Source organism: Lissotriton helveticus, chromosome 1_2, assembly GCF_964261635.1.
Source record: "Lissotriton helveticus chromosome 1_2, aLisHel1.1, whole genome shotgun sequence".
Lineage (NCBI taxonomy): Eukaryota > Metazoa > Chordata > Amphibia > Caudata > Salamandridae > Lissotriton > Lissotriton helveticus.
In genome coordinates, this window is record NC_136058.1 from 430,620,411 (window position 1) to 430,637,728 (window position 17,318).

Below are 17,318 nucleotides of genomic sequence, written 5' to 3' on the forward strand. Positions count from 1 at the left end.
ATCCCCAGTATTCTTTATGAATAAAGGGGCACAAGCGTTAAATCAAAAGCACTGTTTAAACATACAAAGTTGCACAATTATGGATGAGGGCAGGGGGCCACTCAAACCATATACTAAACAAGTGGTATAAGAGAGGCCACTCGAACAGTGGTTAGGCCTAGGGCCTAGGGAATCGCTGGGAGCAGTCAGGACAAGCAATGCTGAAGTCGGGAATGGCCCTCGGGATTCGGGAGATGTGCGGAAAGCGCACGCATGCACCAATGTTAACCAATGGTGCGTAAAAGTCAAATAGTTAAAGTTTAAGGACACTTCCGCTGAACCTAGAGGAACAAAACTTAACACACAGACCCTAGAGGTGTGCACCAGTGTGGGAACACCGGCGGAGCAAAGTTACCTCACCCACAGGAAGTGGGTGCACAGGGTCGAAGTGGCGTCGGGTTTTGACACGCAGGCTCTTGGTGCTTGAAGCTGAAAGGGCTGCAGGCAGGGTGAAGACGAAGTGTCCGGTGGAGTCCAAGGGTGGACTCAAGTTGTAGAGTACCTGAAAGCAGAGGGGACAGAGTCTGGGTCACTCAGCAGTGACCAGGGTGGAACCAGGACGGAACCAGGCAATGTCGGGCGCAATCAGGTGGTCGTCGAGGCGCTTCTCTTCGCTGTCACGTGGGCTCTGGGGCATCTGCGACGTCCAGGAGCAGGTCACGATCTGTCCCACGCAGGCTCTCACCGTCGGTGCAGTCGGCTTCCGGTTTGGAGCAAACAAGCCTTGGTAAGAGCAATCCACGCGGGATTGGAAGATGGCGTCTCACTCGGACCAGGAAGGTCAGAGTCGGGGCTCCCTTTCAGGGGAGCTGGTGTGGATCTGGAGCAACCAGAATCACGAGTCTTCTTTTGTAGTTCGTCGGCACAGGGACCACAAGCCAGCTGGCAAGTGACCGGGCCAACGCGTTGAGCCAAATCGTGCCAAAGGGCCCCACGCAGCACTCGTCGAGTGTGGAGGGCTGAACTTCGGCTCAGGAGTAGCTCAGAGTGGGGGCTTCTCAAACCCCGGTGTACAGCTTCGAGGGTCACTCGTGGGCTGCACGGTCAGCGTCTCGTGGTCACTTCAAGATGGCGTGCCCCACGCTTCCGGTCGCCTCCACGGGTCTCAGCTTTGCAGGGACTGTGGATCGGGCTGTTAGAAGCTGGGCAGGCTTGATCTCGTCGATCTCAGTCGCTCGAGTTCCGGCGGGAACTGCAACTAAGTAGACGTCGAGGGCTGGATGGTGCCTGCTGCTGCAGGGTGGTCACTCCTTGACCACAAGGGAGATTCTTCGGGCTTCCACGTTGAGATGGAGGGCGAAGGGTCCAGAATATCGTTTCAAATGTTTCTTCCAGGAAATCTGATGTGCATTGGCACTGCTCCCACTCTTATTCGAATCTGGTGGGCGTGATTACCTGCTAGGTCCCCTCCTATGGGTGGGACCCAGGAAGTGGGTGGATACACCCCCTTCCTTTGATCCAGGCCGCCCTGGCACGAGGGCTGGAGTGCCCCAGAACCGGTTTGGCCGGATTATGCAAGGGGCAGCCTTGTGCGCCCCAGGCAGTGTCTGGTTTCTTTCAAACCTCCCTGCTACAATACACTATCTCCTGTCTGGAGGGCGGTGACACCCTCCTGCGACAGGAAACCCTTTGTCCAGGACCCCCTTGACTGGGTTTCGGTCAGCTCCAGGGGTCCAGACATTTGTCTGTGGCAGAGGCATCCATTTTGTGGATCTTAAGGCCTTTGGAGAAATCAACCGCATTAAAGTGAAGTAACATGTCTTACCCCTCTAGAGGGGTGGAATGCCATCCCCGTCGCCAGAACTGGCGAGGGGATGGTATTCCAAAGCGTATGACACCTTACACGACATGTTTTGATAAAGCCAAACCAGAGTTGCTAAATAACCGCGAGGATTATAAGGCACTTAATAGTATATGGTATGGCATTATCCTGAAACAGCTTAGGGATTTGTTCCCGACGGCTGCAGACAGGCTCAGCTCATGCTAGAGCTCCATCTCACATAAAAACCAAGCACCCAGCCTCCAGGATTGGTGAGGCCTGTCTATAGGAGTGGCTCACAGGTTTACATGTGTCCAGATATAGGTTTAGACATAGGTATACTATATCTAAGCAAGGGGTGTGTACACCACCTTACCCCAGCTGAGTGATCAGCCAGTTGTGTCAATTTAAGAACCAGCCAGGGGTGGCAAAAGATATGCTGCAGCCCCTGGTAGGCCTTAGTGGCTCCTGTGCCCTGTGCACCTATAGTGCATTCTACAGGGGCTGACAAGGAGTCCATTTCCAATTGGTATGTGCCTATAGCACATGTGTCATTAATTTAGTGAGAGAACAGCAGGCTGGGGGTCTGATCAGCAGGCCCACAGCCTCAGTAGTCGAAAACCAGTGAAGCAAAAAGCAAAAATTTGGGGTGACCATAGGATAGCAGACCCTACTCTCCTACAGTCCCCCAGGCTGTGCTTGGTCCCCCTGGTTGCTCTTGGTCTCCCAGGCTGTGTTTGGTCCCCCAGGCTGTGCTTGGTCCCCCAGGCTGTGCTTGGTCCCCCTGGTTGCTCTTGGTCCCCCAGGCTGTGCTTGGTCCCCCAGGCTGTGCTTGGTCCCCCTGGTTGCTCTTGGTCCCCCAGGCTGTGCTTGGTCCCCCAGGCTGTGTTTGGCCCCCCTGGATGCTCTTGGTCCCCCTGGCTATGCTTGGTCTCCCTGGTTCCTCTTGGTCCCCCTGGCTGTGCTTGGTCCCCCAGGCTGTGCTTGGTCCCCCTGGTTGCTCTTGGTCCCCCTGGCTGTGCTTGGTACACCTGGCTGTGCTTGGTCCCCAGGCTGTGCTTGGTCCCCCAGGCTGTGCTTGGTCCCCCTGGTTGCTCTTGGTCCCCCAGGCTGTGCTTGGTCCCCCTGGTGCTCTTGGTCCCCCTGGCTGTGCTTGGTCCCCCTGGTTGCTCTTGGTCCCCCTGGCTGTGCTTGGTCCCCCTGGTTGCTCTTCGTCCCCCAGGCTGTGCTTGGTCCCCCAGGCTGTGCTTGGTCCCCCTGGTTGCTCTTGGTCCCCCAGGCTGTGCTTGGTCCCCCAGGCTGTGCTTGGTCCCCCTGGTTGCTCTTGGTCCCCCAGGCTGTGCTTGGACCCCCTGGTTGCTCTTGGTCCCCCAGGCTGTGCTTGGTCCCCCAGGCTGTGCTTGGTCTCCCAGGCTGTGCTTGGTCCCCCTGGTTGCTCTTGGTCCCCCTGGATGTGCTTGGTACCCCTGGCTGTGCTTGGTCCCCCTGGTTGCTCTTGGTCCCCCAGGCTGTGCTTGGTCCCCCAGGCTGTGCTTGGTCCCCCTGGTTGCTCTTGGTCCCCCAGGCTGTGCTTGGTCCCCCAGGCTGTGCTTGGCCCCCCTGGTTGCTCTTGGTCCCCCAGGCTGTGCTTGGTCCCCCAGGCTGTGCTTGGTCCCCCAGGCTGTGCTTGGTCCCCCTGGTTGCTCTTGGTCCCCCAGGCTGTGCTTGGTCCCCCAGGCTGTGCTTGGACCCCCTGGTTGCTCTTGGTCCCCCCAGGCTGTGCTTGGTCCCCCAGGCTGTGCTTGGTCCCCCAGGCTGTGCTTGGTCCCCCTGGTTGCTCCTGGTCCCCCTGGCTGTGCTTGGTCCCCCTGGCTGTGCTTGGTCCCCCCGGTTGCTCTTGGTCCCCCAGGCTGTGCTTGGTCCCCCAGGCTGTGCTTGGTCCCCCTGGTTGCTCTTGGTCCCCCAGGCTGTGCTTGGTCCCCCAGGCTGTGCTTGGTCCCCCTGGTTGCTCTTGGTCCCCCTGGCTGTGCTTGGTCCCCCTGGTTGCTCTTCGTCCCCCAGGCTGTGCTTGGTCCCCCAGGCTGTGCTTGGTCCCCCTGGTTGCTCTTGGTCCCCCAGGCTGTGCTTGGTCCCCCAGGCTGTGCTTGGTCCCCCTGGTTGCTCTTGGTCCCCCAGGCTGTGCTTGGTCCCCCAGGCTGTGCTTGGACCCCCTGGTTGCTCTTGGTCCCCCAGGCTGTGCTTGGTCCCCCAGGCTGTGCTTGGTCTCCCAGGCTGTGCTTGGTCCCCCTGGTTGCTCTTGGTCCCCCTGGATGTGCTTGGTACCCCTGGCTGTGCTTGGTCCCCCTGGTTGCTCTTGGTCCCCCAGGCTGTGCTTGGTCCCCCAGGCTGTGCTTGGTCCCCCTGGTTGCTCCTGGTCCCCCTGGCTGTGCTTGGTCCCCCTGGCTGTGCTTGGTCCCCCCGGCTGCTCTTGGTCCCCCAGGCTGTGCTTGGTCCCCCAGGCTGTGCTTGGTCCCCCTGGTTGCTCTTGGTCCCCCAGGCTGTGCTTGGTCCCCCAGGCTGTGCTTGGTCCCCCTGGTTGCTCTTGGTCCCCCAGGCTGTGCTTGGTCCCCCAGCCTGTGCTTGGTCCCCCAGGCTGTGCTTGGTCCCCTTGCTTGCTCTTGGTCCCCCAGGCTGTGCTTGGTCCCCCAGGCTGTGCTTGGTCCCCCTGGTTGCTCTTGGTCCCCCAGGCTGTGCTTGGTCCCCCAGGCTGTGCTTGGTCCCCCTGGTTGCTCTTGGTCCCCCAGGCTGTGCTTGGTCCCCCAGGCTGTGCTTGGTCCCCAGGCTGTGCTTGGTCCCCCTGGTTGCTTTTGGTCCCCCTGGCCACTGTGCTTGGTACCCCTGGCTGTGCTTGGTCCCCCTGGTTGCTCTTGGTCCCCCAGGCTGTGCTTGGTCCCCCAGGCTGTGCTTGGTCCCCCTGGTTGCTCTTAGTCCCCCAGGCTGTGCTTGGTACCCCAGGCTGTGCTTGGTCCCCCAGGCTGTGCTTGGTCCCCCAGGCTCTGCTTGGTCCCCCTGGTTGCTCTTGGTCCCCCAGGCTGTGCTTGGTCCCCCAGACTGTGCTTGGTCCCCCAGGCTGTGCTTGGTCCCCCTGGTTGCTCTTGGTCCCCCAGGCTGTGCTTTGTCCCCCAGGCTGTGCTTGGTCCCCCTGGTTGCTCTTGGTCCCCCTGGCTGTGCGTGATACCCCTGGCTGTGCTTGGTCCCCCTGGTTGCTCTTGGTCCCCCAGGCTGTGCTTGGTCCCCCAGGCTGTGCTTGGTCCCCCTGGTTGCTCTTGGTCCCCCAGGCTGTGCTTGGTCCCCCAGGCTGTGCTTGGTCCCCCAGACTGTGCTTGGTCCCACTGGTTGCTCTTGGTCCCCCAGGCTGTGCTTGGTCCCCCAGGATGTGCTTGGTCCCCCTGGTTGCTCTTGGTCCCCCTGGCTGTGCTTGGTCCCCCTGGTTGCTCTTGGTCCCCCAGGCTGTGCTTGGTCCCCCAGGCTGTGCTTGGTCCAACAGGCTGTGCTTGGTCCCCCTGGTTGCTCTTGGTCCCCCAGGCTGTGCTTGGTCCCCCAGGCTGTGCTTGGTCCCCCAGGCTCTGCTTGGTCCCCCTGGTTGCTCTTGGTCCTTGTAGGAAGGTGGGTACCTGACTATGGTTACCCCAGATTTTTTGCCTGTGTTTAGCTATTTTTTTGACTTAGTTGACCTGGTTCCCTGCTAATCAGGGCCCCAGGCCATCTGCTCTCTCTGTAAAATGGATTCCATGTACCCTAGGTACATACCACAATTGGAAATGGACTCCTTGTCAGCCCCTGTATAATGCACTATAGGTGCCCAGGGCATAGGGGCCACCAAGGCCTACCAGGGGCTGCAGCATATCTTTTGCCACCCCTGGCTGGTTCTTAAATTGACACAACTGGCTGATCACTCAGCTGGGGTAAGGTGGTGTAATCACCCCTTGCTTGGATATAGTATACCTATATCTAAACCTATATCTGGACACATATTAACCTGTGAGCCACTCCTGAGGTTCCGTAAAAATTATTACGATGTTCTGGGCATTGCCGAATATGGACAAGTTTGGTATCTACAAACCGCAAATGATGAGTTCAGCAAGTGTGCGAATTTTCGCTACACTACCTGCCAGGGTTCGTCTAATATTACATGTTCTTCGTCTGAACCCTTAGGTTCCATTTTAGATACGGCATCCATTTTGTTTCTTGCCCTCACGTAGTCAGCGAGCAGGTAACTGTTCGCCCCTTGACCCTCTAGTTCCCAAGCCTTGCGGAAGACGCATATTCCTTTCATGCATCTTTATGGCCGGAGGAATGACACAGCAAAGGCAAATGGCTCAGCTTGAGGGTAATCTGGTCGTGCCGGCTTATTGTGACAGCCTTGCAGGCGAGGGATCCAACTCTTTGATCCTACGATCATGCTTCCGATATTACCCCCACACTCTTTTCTCTACACGTGTCTGACTTCCTTGCAGCTGCTCTTGTCTCTTCTTCTTTGTCATTTACAACTCTAATGGGTGTGCCTAATGGTGGGAAGATGTACTTTTACAGTTGGGAACCGGCATGGCTATTGTAATTATGTTCCGGGATTCTGAACACATGAAAGCGACCCTTTTGAAGTTTACTGTGGGAACCGGATTGTAATCTTTTGTCCACATGTTATGCAATGGCAACATTCTGTATAAAAGAGAGCGACCAACGTATACAATTTGAAGCAGACTCTCAGAACCTACACACTGTTGTACTTCTTGTGACTTTTGCCTCCCTGCAGTAATAAACGCTGATCTTTGACGCCGAAGGAAGTGTCCCGTGTCTCTGTAGTTTGTGCGCCGAAACAGGTATCCCATGAAGGTTATAGGTGTTGTTCCCTGGCACCGCTGGTACTGTTAAAAGTCCAGTCCTTCAGTTGGCGCCCAACGTTGGGCGACTTCAGCGGTACCGGTCCAAAGCCTGATGATCGTGAGGAACTTCGTGTGAAATCTCCGAGGGAAGGTGCACCCCGCTTCATCGATCCTGTTGTCGAAATAAGTGGCCCGACGATTTTCCCTGCGAAGATTCCTGCCTCCTAACGGCTGCGACGGACCGATGCCCTGACTGTCGACCTGTCTTCGACGCCCGGCGTAGACCTTATGTACAAGCGAGACGACAGACGGGCCTTCCTGGTGACGCCATTGAAGTTCTGAGTTAAGTATTTGTGGGTCGCTCCCAGTCCTTAGTGGTTGTTCTAGCTTTTGAAAGCTTTGTTGTTAGCCTTTAAGGTTTTGTTGTAATAGCTCACTGAGCTTTGTAATAGCCTCCTCAGGCTTTGTGGTTAGCTCTTCGAGCTTTGTAATAGCCTTAAGGCTTTGTTGTATTGCATGGTTCCATTGCATTTGTGGTTCTTAGTATTGGTCCTTAGTATTATTTGACAGTTGCAATTGCCAAAAACCGAGGGTTTTGACTTACACGAGGTTTTAATTGCTTCGGTAATCCTTGAAGTTTGATACTAGGTTAGTGTGCATGATGCCTAGCCATAGTGGTTTGTTTCGTATTTTCAAATGTTGCGCAATGGATTCCCGGTTGGAGGACTCGTGTCCGATACCTCCAGTTGGAACTCCGATACATGATCTTTATAGTCGACATGGGGTGGGTCCTATAATATATAATGATTACTGGGTCCGCTATACAAAGAAAGACGGTGACCTTAGATGGCCACCACATGGAACTTTTGAACTTTCGATTTTAGATAATCTTGAGGCTAGATTATTTTTAAAGAAAGCGAGGCCAGCTATGTTTGATTCCTTTCGGATATGGCGTAAAGAGGCCAAGCAGAAAGAAATCAAACAACTTAAAAGGGATCAAAAACAAGAGTTTGTTCCTGTAATGCAAGCTATAAAAGAATGTAGACAAGACAAAGAAGAAAAAGACATGGAAATCTCTACTAGATTGCATCACATGAAAATAGATAAATGTTACCCAGTTTTACCGAATAAATTAGAAAAGAAAGAAGAAGATTTAAAGGAGGATTCCTTGCTGTCATATTTGATGAAATCACCCCCTCCTTATGTACAGGGTGCTACTGCTCCTGTAGCTCCTCCTGTAGCTCCCCCTGTTGTTCCTCTTGTTGCTCCAGCGGCTGCGGGTCAGCCCGCTGTTAACCCTACGTTTGTTCCACCACCTGTTCTTGTTCCTACTGCTCCTGTACCTGTACCTTCGCAGACTGTTGTTTCTGCCACTCCAACTACCTTGTCCGTTCCTATGCCTTCCTTCACCTCCAGTGTTGTTGCCCCTGTTTTTCTTTCCCCTTCTGTCCGTAAGCGTGTTCCTAACTCTGTTGCTACCCTTTATTCACCTCTTTCTGGTCCGTTATTTTCGTCTAATTTATCTGAAACTCCTCAGAGACGGAGTCAGATCCCTAGTGGTAGGGAGAAAGAGACGTTGATAACCATGGCTCATAGGTGGATGAAACATTCTGCTAATTACACTCCACGTGTAGTCTTTGATACGTTTTCTCAGTTTAATGAGCCTACGCAGAGATTCGTATTTGAGGAGATGTGTAACTTTTTGAGGGAAGAATGGTATAATGATGATGTAGATAATGTACCGTCCGACATAATTGAACTTCAAAGTCACTTTTCGAACGGTATGATTATAGGAGACGATGTACGACGTGCCGTGGAACGCTTATTAGCGTTCAGACCCACAGCACATTCTCGGGTGTCATCAGATGATACCACTGAGAACTGGAAAGCGGTTCCTGGTCAGTATCCCATGAGAGAGGTTCCGCCACTTTGGGTGCCTGGAGATCCGCAGGGTAACCCTGTGGTGCTACCGCATTTTCGAAGAGTGTGGATACATCTTCCATGGAAACGATCAGAAGTTTTGCAAGTGAAGCAATCCTTACCCGATCCGCGTAAAAATCCGGCTGGTTATTATAAGGAGTTATCACAACTGGTGGAAGCTACTATTATGAATATTGCCGACATCGACATGTTGTTTGGCAATGTTGTACCGCAACCAGTTTGGGCTAAAATTCGTCAAGCCAATCACGCAGTTGAATTAGGGGGTGATTGGGCTGCACTGCTAGCAGCTGATGCATTACAAGTCGGTGGGGCTAAACCTGAGCAGTTGATCTTGGATTTGCCTCAGAAAATAATTACGCTCATGAAAACTCTCATGCCAGCGATGAAGGTGAACTGGGATAAGTTATCAGCTTGTAAGCAAAAGAAAGACGAGAGTGTCTCAGATTTCTTTACAAGGTTTGAGGAAGCGTTTGTCGACCACAGCGGCCAGGACATGGGCGCTGAGGGAGGCCAGCGGTTATTCGTTGACAAATTCGTGTCGAATTTGTTGCCTGAACTAAGCAACAAATTGAAGAATTCAGAAAGTGCGTGGGCAGTTTCAACCCCTGCGCAAATACTAGCAACGGCCCAGTATTATGAGAATAGGGAAAAGGAAGAAAGTGATCGTGTAGAAAAGAAAACGAAAGAGCTCAAAACGAAGGTTTTGTTGCAGCAAGCATACCCTCCACGACCAAACCAAAATGATTCACAACAGCAGTATCGACCACGAGCACAGCCCGATAGGACACAGCCGCGCTCTGACAACTTTGATTACAGATCTTCACTTGGGTATAATCAGTGCGCATATTGTAGGAAAGAGGGACACCTAAAATATGATTGTCTCGCCTTACGGGACCGTCTGAATGGTGTGTCAACACGTGGAAACCGTGGTGGTGGTCCTCAACAGGCACCACGTGGTAGAGGTCGTGGTTCATTCCACAATCAGATTGATCATCATCAAAATCAATCGGATGCAAATAATTATTTTGACCAGCGAAATGCGGGGTCAGTTCGATCTGCACAGTATAATGTGGATGATTATTACATAGAGCATGAGACTGTTGTAAATGACAATTACTAGGACAGCCAACGACAAAGAGAGGGAGTAGTGTCAGTTCCGGTCGATCAGAGTGGGCCTTACGTTGCAGTGGCTACATCGGGTGTAGTTGAGCCTTTTCTGTTAGACACTGGTGCGACAAAAAGTTCCATCATGCATTCCAAACTCCCTGGCGCACCTTTGTCTGGCTTAACGAACGTTTCCGTTGGATTCTCTGGCGCCCCTGTTAGTAACCCAGTCTCTAACCCTTTGCCTCTTATGATTGGACCTCGTGAGCTAACGGCTCCACTGATTCTATCTACAGGTTGTGGTGAAAATCTTTTGGGCTTGGATTTGCTGAAACGATTATATGCAACATTGTATTGTTCCCCCGAAGGAGTGGAGCTTACATTGGGACGGAGAGTGATCTCTCCAATGTATTTATCGGTCGATAAATTCCCACCGGAATTGAGTTCCCTCCCTGCGTCCTTATGGGCCACAGGTCCTAATGATGTAGGCCTGTTAGATATTCCACCCTATGTGATTCAATTAAAACCAAATGCGCGATTACCGCGTTTACCTCAATATCGTATTTCTCTCGAGGGCGAACGAGCGCTGTTAGCAATCGTTCATGATCTCATTGGAAAGGGTGTTGTTGAAGAAACTCGTGGAAATGTGTGTAATAGCCCTGTATTGCCAATTCTGAAACGAACTGACCCAACTAAACCTCCTGTGTACCGTTTCGTTATAGATTTAAGAGAGGTGAACAAAATAGTGGTTCCACAATTTCCCGTGGTCCCTGACATTACGGCTTTACTAACAATGATTCCGGCATCTGCCTCCTGGTTCACAGTGATCGATCTAAAGAATGCTTTCTTTAGCATCCCGATTGCAGAGGAAAGCAGAGACCTATTCGGATTCTCATTAGGTGGTCGCAGTTTTAGGCTAAAACGCGCTCCACAGGGCTACTGTGAGAGTCCGTCAATCTACAGCCAAGCACTTAAAGGTCAGCTTGATGCCTTTGTATTACCTAAAGGTGCAGCTTTGATTCAATACGTTGACGATCTTTTAGTGGCAGCTGATACAGAAGCTATTTGCAAAACGGCTACAGTATCATTATTGCACTATCTACATAACTTACACCACAAGGTATCGCCTTCAAAGCTACAGTATTGTTGTCAAGAAGTTACCTATCTAGGTCACTTATTGTCAAAAGAAGGGAGAAGGTTGACCCCAGAGAGAATTGCAGGGATTTCCCGAATGACTGTGCCAAAAACTCAAAGAGATGTTCGTGCCTTTGTAGGTATTACGTCCTATTGCAGACAATGGATTCCAAATTTTTCATTGTTGGCGAAACCATTGATAGCCCTTACGTGCAAGGATGTCCCATCCCCAGTACCTTGGTCTGAAGAGTGTCAGAAAAGTTTTTCGGAATTGCGTGATGCGTTGTGTTCGGCTCCTGTGTTGGGCACTCCTGACTACAGTAAGCCGTTTACACTATACGTTCATGTAGGAAGGTGGCTACCTGACTATGGTTACCCCAGATTTTTTGCCTGTGTTTAGCTGGTTTTTTGACTTAGTTGACCTGGTTCCCTGCTAATCAGGGAGAACTGCAATGCCCCTGCACTAAACACAAATTGTAAGGTATGATAGTAAAACGTGGTTAAATACAATGGTTGATATAATTGCAGCACTCCAAACACATAGTGAGTATTCACAGTTCAGTGGTCATGAGCACAAAAAGAAGCTGTGATAAGGTCAATGGTCCGTTCATATGTTCATTTTCTGTTTAATGTTCCCAAAAGATAAGCCAACACGTGTTTCATCGCAGGGAACAACTGCGAATCTTCAGGGCTGAACAAAAAATACAAATGGGGTTGTGTAAGAACATATTCTGTTTGTGCCAAACTTCACGTAAATGACTGTATGGTGTGCACCAAAGTGACAGAAAGCATGCCTATGGGGTGACTTGGAGTGTTTGTGTTGGGAAAGAAGCATACATCAGGTGACATATGTGATTGAGAAACGACATATATCCGGTCTACAGAAAGAGATCTGTTGTCATAAAAACATTTATAAAATAATACACTGGCCGGTTTGAAAGGTGAGTGAGGTGAAATAAGGGTGTCCGGTAGGCAGGACGGTATCCCATGTGACTCCTAGCTATAACATATCGCAATCGGCTAAGAAGAAATGTCTGAATTATACATTTGTAAATTTGGGCTAGTATTAGTAGTGCGTTAAATATTCTGATGAGTCTGGTACATTTCTAGATATAGATTCGTGGCAGGTCACGCTATCCGATTGCAGGGTTGATGTACGAAGTATGGGGCCTTATTTAAGAATATACACTCAAACATGGAAATCTCATATTAGTCGTTCTGAAAAGTTACTGGCCTACCTGGAAAAGATGGCTCATATGATAAGTGTTCTAAGTCAGAAACATCAAAGAGTAAGGGCGCGAAAGAGCCGGTCAGTGTGTAGACTCTGGTTCTTGTCTACAGAGAGGAGTGTAGATTGTACTTGGTCAAAAAAAATTTTTTTATATAAGTATTGCACCAGAAAGCAAAAAGCAGAAAGCTATAAAAGCAAAAATTAACAAAAGAAAGCAAGAAGGAAACTAAATGACTCGTGAGAGATACATATAATTAACAAAGGCTGGGTGTAGGTATAATCTTACATAAGCATAGTGATAATTATACTATGGTGATGAGGTAATGACGGTGCAAAGTAAAAGTAATTGGGCAAAAAATCTCTTGCACACAAAAAGGGGGATAAGAACAATTATACTCGTATTTTAGAGGAAAGCATGTCATCTTCCACACAAAAAGGGGGATAAGATAAATTCTACTCGTATTAGAGGAAGCATGTTATCTTTTGTGAGTCAATGCGTTCGCAAATGAGGGTGGGGCGGTGTTTGCACGTCAACTCACCGGAAATGGAGGTTGCGATTCTTAGTAATTTTAAATAGCTGTGGCCCGGTCTGGGTGAGCTAAGGATTTCCAGTTCTGTCAACCTCAATGGACGGCCGATTAGTAAAGATTTAGCATAAATCTGCATGAGTAAAGACATATATTGAATATTGTAGCTGGGGGGTGTAGAACCCCCAGTGTTCTGGACAGGAAAAATATACACCCTCGGTTTTGCAAAACTAATAACATGTAGCGAAATACGTACCTCGATTTTTCACAAGTTGAGTGAAAACCGGGAGGAGATAAGTCTTCGTGATAGGGCGGGTGTGCCTCTATTCACGGAGTGTTTCGTCTTTGCGTAAGAAAAATAGAAGCGGCAGAAAGTTAGCAACCAGCACATGGGGAGCCACACAACGTGTAAGTCGGACAATTCTAAGGACGAAAGGAAGTCCCTAGCTCCAAAATGAGTCGGCCGCTTACCTTAGTAACGTAATTCCCCCTCCTTTAGTTTCCCGGCGCCGTGTTTCTGGTACGGACACGTGACCGGATGACGAATTCCCTTAAATACCGGTGGATAAGCCGGAAAAGAAAAGAACTAGAGCGTTGCCCAAATTTCCATGTGCGAGGAGTAGGCAAAGAAAGAGAAGAGATACTGGGTGGACGTACGCTCATAGAGAGTGGCTTCTCTGTAGAGTGTGCTCTCTATTCATTTCACCAAAATATTTAATGTTGTAACAGGCAGTCTCTATGCGTACACGCCTAAATAGTAGTGTATTTAATATCCAATCAAATATCGCGATATCAGAATACACGCAAGGAAATAATTTTCGCATTGTAAAATGAGTAGGAAGGTGGATGTCAAAAACACACACCCAGCCAGATACAATTGTGTCTAAGACACGCTAGTGACATTGTCTTGTTTGGAAAGTTATCAATGAGAGCGGATAGGGAAATGTACTAAACTTAGTCTCCGCGTAGACAATGTGGACACATGGTATTTGGAAGAATACCGGATATGGTATACTGCAAGAGTTTATATTCCCGCTTTATGTATGTACAGCGCTATTTGTCACAGACTAAGTTTATGTTGCAAAATTCCTAGTGGGCATAAAATAAAAACCGACGACAACAACACTTAAGTACTATAGCGAACGATACATAGTTTTCAATCGTGCATGTTAGCAGTCATGTTATATTGCTATGTGATAACGACAGAAGGAAAAATTGAGATAAACAATTTCGAGTTGGGTGCATAATTAGTCGCCCAAAAAGAACTGTAACTCTGGGTCATAATTTAAACCGCACTCGATACTATGCAGACGCATGATCCATGTTGCCTCTTTACGTCTAGAGTAGGGTCTGCTATCCTATGGCTATCCTATGGTCACCCCAAATTTTTGCTTTTTGCTTCACTGGTTTTCGACTACTGAGGCTGTGGGCCTGCTGATCAGACCCCCAGCCTGCTGTTCTCTCACTAAATTAATGACACATGTGCTATAGGCACATACCAATTGGAAATGGACTCCTTGTCAGCCCCTGTAGAATGCACTATAGGTGCACAGGGCACAGGAGCCACTAAGGCCTACCAGGGGCTGCAGCATATCTTTTGCCACCCCTGGCTGGTTCTTAAATTGACACAACTGGCTGATCACTCAGCTGGGGTAAGGTGGTGTACACACCCCTTGCTTAGATATAGTATACCTATGTCTAAACCTATATCTGGACACATGTAAACCTGTGAGCCACTCCTATAGACAGGCCTCACCAATCCTGGAGGCTGGGTGCATGGTTTTTATGTGAGATGGAGCTCTAGCATGAGCTGAGCCTGTGTGCAGCCGTCGGGAACAAATCCCTAAGCTGTTTCAGGATAATGCCATACCATATACTATTAAGTGCCTTATAATCCTCGCGGTTATTTAGCAACTCTGGTTTGGCTTTATCAAAACATGTCGTGTAAGGTGTCATACGCTTTGGAATACCATCCCCTCGCCAGTTCTGGCGACGGGGATGGCATTCCACCCCTCTAGAGGGGTAAGACATGTTACTTCACTTTAATGCGGTTGATTTCTCCAAAGGCCTTAAGATCCACAAAATGGATGCCTCTGCCACAGACAAATGTCTGGACCCCTGGAGCTGACCGAAACCCAGTCAAGGGGGTCCTGGACAAAGGGTTTCCTGTCACAGGAGGGTGTCACCGCCCTCCAGACAGGAGATAGTGTATTGTAGCAGGGAGGTTTGAAAGAAACCAGACACTGCCTGGGGCGCACAAGGCTGCCCCTTGCATAATCCGGCCAAACCGGTTCTGGGGCACTCCAGCCCTCGTGCCAGGGTGGCCTGGATCAAAGGAAGGGGGTGTATCCACCCACTTCCTGGGTCCCACCCATAGGAGGGGACCTAGCAGGTAATCACGCCCACCAGATTCGAATAAGAGTGGGAGCAGTGCCAATGCACATCAGATTTCCTGGAAGAAACATTTGAAACGATATTCTGGACCCTTCGCCCTCCATCTCAACGTGGAAGCCCGAAGAATCTCCCTTGTGGTCAAGGAGTGACCACCCTGCAGCAGCAGGCACCATCCAGCCCTCGACGTCTACTTAGTTGCAGTTCCCGCCGGAACTCGAGCGACTGAGATCGACGAGATCAAGCCTGCCCAGCTTCTAACAGCCCGATCCACAGTCCCTGCAAAGCTGAGACCCGTGGAGGCGACCGGAAGCGTGGGGCACGCCATCTTGAAGTGACCACGAGACGCTGACCGTGCAGCCCACGAGTGACCCTCGAAGCTGTACACCGGGGTTTGAGAAGCCCCCACCCTGAGCTACTCCTGAGCCGAAGTTCAGCCCTCCACACTCGACGAGTGCTGCGTGGGGCCCTTTGGCACGATTTGGCTCAACGCGTTGGCCCGGTCACTTGCCAGCTGGCTTGTGGTCCCTGTGCCGACGAACTACCTAAAAAGACTTGTGATTCTGGTTGCTCCAGATCCACACCAGCTCCCCTGAAAAGGAGCCCCGACTCTGACCTTCCTGGTCCGAGTGAGAAGCAATCTTCCGATCCTGCGTGGATTGCTCTTACCAAGGTTTGTTTGCTCCAAACTTGAAGCCGACTGCACCGACGGTGAGAGCCTGCGTGGGACAGAACGTGACCTGCTCCTGGACGTCGCAGATGCCCCAGAGCCCACGTGACAGCGGAGAGAAGCTCCTCGACGACCACCTGATTGCGCCCGACATTGCCTGGTTCCGTCCTGGTTCCACCCTGGTCACTGCTGAGTGACCCAGACTCTGTCCCCTCTGCTTTCAGGTACTCTACAACTTGAGTCCACCCTTGGACTCCACCGGACACTTCGTCTTCACCCTGCCTGCAGCCCTTTCAGCTTCAAGCACCAAGAGCCTGCGTGTCAAAACCCGACGCCACTTCGACCCTGTGCACCCACTTTCTGTGGGTGAGGTAACTTTGCTCCGCCGGTGTTCCCACACTGGTGCACACCTCTAGGGTCTGTGTGTTAAGTTTTGTTCCTCTAGGTTCAGCGGAAGTGTCCTTAAACTTTAACTCTTTGACTTTTACGCACCATTGGTTAACATTGGTGCATGCGTGCGCTTTCCGCACATCTCCCGAATCCCGAGGGCCATTCCCGACTTCAGCATTGCTTGTCCTGACTGCTCCCAGCGATTCCCTAGGCCCTAGGCCTAACCACTGCTCGAGTGGCCTTTCTTATACCACTTGTTTAGTATATGGTTTGAGTGGCCACCCGCCCTCATCCATAATTGTGCAACTTGTATGTTTAAACAGTGCTTTTGATTTAACGCTTGTGCCCCTTTATTCATAAAGAATACTGGGGATTGTTTTTAGTAATAAACACATATATTTTTATAATATATACTTGTGTGGTGTCCTTTCATTTGGTATTACAGGATTGTATGTGGTAAAACAGCTCGCTTAACACGACCTCTTAAGTTAAGCCTTTAGGCTGCTTAGTCCATGCTACCCCTAGGATAGCTTGTCTAATAAGGTTGACTTACAACCAGACACCATAAGGGATTGTTTGGTCAGGTAGTAGGTGGTTCCAGAATTGGAAACATCCCCTACCAGGCCAACTTCTCACATTGGTGAGCAGCGGTGCGGATTTGAGCTTGCTGTTGTTTTACCATTGCAATCTTTATATCAAATTGAAAGATCACATCAAGTACCTCTAGGTACATATAAAATCAAAAGCTTAGCATATTAAGTTCTACTGAACTTAGTAGTTGTAGGTTGAAGGGAGTAGCACACCCCTGACTACAACTCACTAGCAAGGTCCAGTAGGAAAACACTTAGTGTAGGTAAGTGCACCACTTACACCTCACTAGTAACCATGTCTGACACAGGAAAGGCCTCAGGGTCTAGTCCTGTGACAGTTGACCCTACCCAGGCAACTTTTGGATATGACAAACTAACCCGCAGAGACTTGATTGCCTTGTGCAAAGCAAGAGGGTTAAAAAGGGGCAGAAGCCCCACCTGCCTAATCCTGGTAGAAATCCTAGAACAGGATGACTTAGAGAAGGCAAAAGCAGCTTCCCTAGATACAGGAACTGGAGGGAACCCCCCTGCAGTTGATCCCCTTGAAGAGGAGGATGATGATGACTTGGATGAGGACTCAGATGTTGAGGACTTAGGAGTACAGGATCAGGGTAGCCAGGTTCCAGTTGGTAGGCTTAGCCAGGCCAACTTGGACCTACTGGGGAATGGAGAGGGCCAGCACCTCCCCAGAACCCAACATA